Raw genomic sequence first — 2,432 nt, forward strand, 5'->3', positions numbered from 1 at the left:
TTTCTCTTTCCACTGCAACAGCTAAGCCGAGACTCTTGATAGTAATGGTCCCTGACAGTGGTGAAGGCCTGTGTGAAATAACAGAGGGTAAGACCAGCATGCAAAATGAGCAGTGATAAGCAGAGATGAGAAATTCGCTCTGAGACCCTATTTTCCATCCCTCAAGTCAAGGTTCTAGCAGCTCTTTCTCCAGGTTTGTAGGTTACCTGAAAACTCTTCTCAGCCCTATAAGCCAAAAAATTCCTTTCTTGCATATGGAGTCTCTGTCATTAAGAAGGAAAAAATCCTGATCAATGCAACCCATATTAAGGTATAGAGTTTGGAACTGAAAATACTGAGAAAAACAAGCATGCCACCTCCCTTTCTTCAGATAATCTTATCCTACAGTAAGACCTCAGAATCTTTTCATTTTCTCAGCAGCCACGTCAACACTCCTGACTCAGAATGAGCTTGTTAACAAATAAAATACCTATGAATTTCATATTTAATCTGATGTACAAATGAGTTTAGATTCTTTTAGAGCCCGATTCTAGAGTCCAACGTATTTGTTCTTTCTCCAGCTTCATGTAATTTGCATATTTGAAAAGCTTGTACTTCCTGACTATAGCTTGGTGACCTTGGATCAATCTTTCAATTTAGGTAATGTAAAATTTGAAAACTATCTATCTTTTTGGTTATTGTGGGGATAAAATTCATGTCAGGGGATTAGCACAATGCCTAACACATAGTAGGTGCTCAAATGTAGCTATTTTTAAAAAGAAAGAAAGAAAAAAAAGAGAGAGCTTTGATAAACAATAGAAAATTGTGCTCTAGGAATTAATCAGTTCAGTAACGGGGATCTTTGATATGGTTGTTAGGCACTTACTTATGAATCTATTTCCCTGTACGATTATCCAGGTTATGTTTCGGTTTTGACTGTGCCAAATGCCTTGCTTAATCCAGATGAACATAAGCCACCTCTTTAGAATTTTTGTCCAAAGGAGAATGAAGCTAGTCTGACCTGACTCATCCTTTATAAACTCCTGCTAGCTCCTGCAGATCTCCACTTTCATTTCTAGTGTTCGCAGATCAACTCTTTTTTTTTTTTTCCTTCCCTTTTTGACTGTGCGCATTGTTCTTTATTGATGATACATGACCAGGTAGGGCTCCCTAATCCTCTCCCTCTTCTTCTGGAGCTCTGGGATGGAAACTGTTGAGGATGGGATATTCTCAGTGTGTTGGGGGATTGAGTTGGGGCAAGGACTCCTTAGGAGCTGAGGGCTTCTTTCTTCCTTATCTTGTTTTCACTGAGGCTGGTGGTCCAGGGATCTCTTACTCCTTGGAAGCCATATGGACCATAAAGCCCACCACCCTTTTGCTGTAGCCAAACCCATTGTCATAACAGGAAATGTGTTTGACAGAGCAGCCACCGAGGGCAATGCCAGCCCAGCATCAAAGGTGAAAGTGGGAGTATCACTGTTAAAGTCGCAGGAGGCAGCCTGTCCTCAATGTAACCCAGGATGTCCTTTAGGGGGCCCTCTATTGCCTGCTTCACCACCTTCTTTCTCAATGTCATCACATTTGGTGGCTTTCTCCAGACCACAGGTTAGATTCTTGACTCATTGGAGCTGGGATTTGGGATCTGGGAGGCCATGCCAGTGAGCTTCCAATTCAGCTCAGGGGTGACCTTGCCCACAGCCTTAGCAGTGCCCATAGAAGCAGGGATGATGGTCTTCTGGGCAGCCCCACAGCCATAATACCACACCTTCCCAGAGGAGCCATCTGTGATCTTCTGGGTGGCAGTGATGGCATAGACCGTGGCCATGAGTCCCTCCATCATGCCAAAGTCATCATGGATGACCTTGCCCAGAGGACCCAAGCAGCTGGTGGTAGAGGAGGAGTCATTGCTGACAATCTTGAGGTTATTGTCATACTTCTCATGATTTATGCCCAAACATGCGGACATCGGCAGAATGGACAGAGATGAGGATGACCCTTTTGGCTCCATCCTTTCATAAGCCCCAACCTTGTCCAAGTTAGTGAAGACATCAGTGGATTCTACAACATATTTAGCACCAGCATCACCCCATTTGATGTGGGTGGAAGCTTGCTCCTAGAAGATGAAGATGGGCCTTCCGTTGATGACAAGCTTCCCGTTCTCAGCCTGATTGTGTCATAACTTGCTATGGGTGGAATCATACTGGAGCATGTAGACCATGTAGCTGAGGTCAGTGAAGGGGTCATTGATGTGCAATATCCATTTTGACAGAGTTAAAAGCATCCTGGCGACCAGGCATCCAATGTGGACAAATCGATTTACTCTGACCTTCATGACTGTCTCAGGGATGGGGCCAGTATTGCACAAGAAGATGCAACTGTCTGTCAAAGAGGGAAGAGCAGAGAGCCCCACTTCTTTAATAATTATGAAATTGTGCTTGAGATTCACCTGAGGC

General features: G+C 44.0%; 1 pseudogene; it reads right to left on the reverse strand.

The window, feature by feature from the left end:
* Window positions 1-1,311: 1,311 nt before the first annotated feature.
* Window positions 1,312-2,230, reverse strand: LOC112412910 (glyceraldehyde-3-phosphate dehydrogenase pseudogene; annotated as a pseudogene).
* Window positions 2,231-2,432: the final 202 nt, after the last annotated feature.

Source organism: Neophocaena asiaeorientalis, unplaced genomic scaffold, assembly GCF_003031525.2.
Source record: "Neophocaena asiaeorientalis asiaeorientalis breed wild unplaced genomic scaffold, Neophocaena_asiaeorientalis_V1.1 scaffold230, whole genome shotgun sequence".
Classification (NCBI taxonomy): Eukaryota; Metazoa; Chordata; class Mammalia; order Artiodactyla; family Phocoenidae; genus Neophocaena; species Neophocaena asiaeorientalis.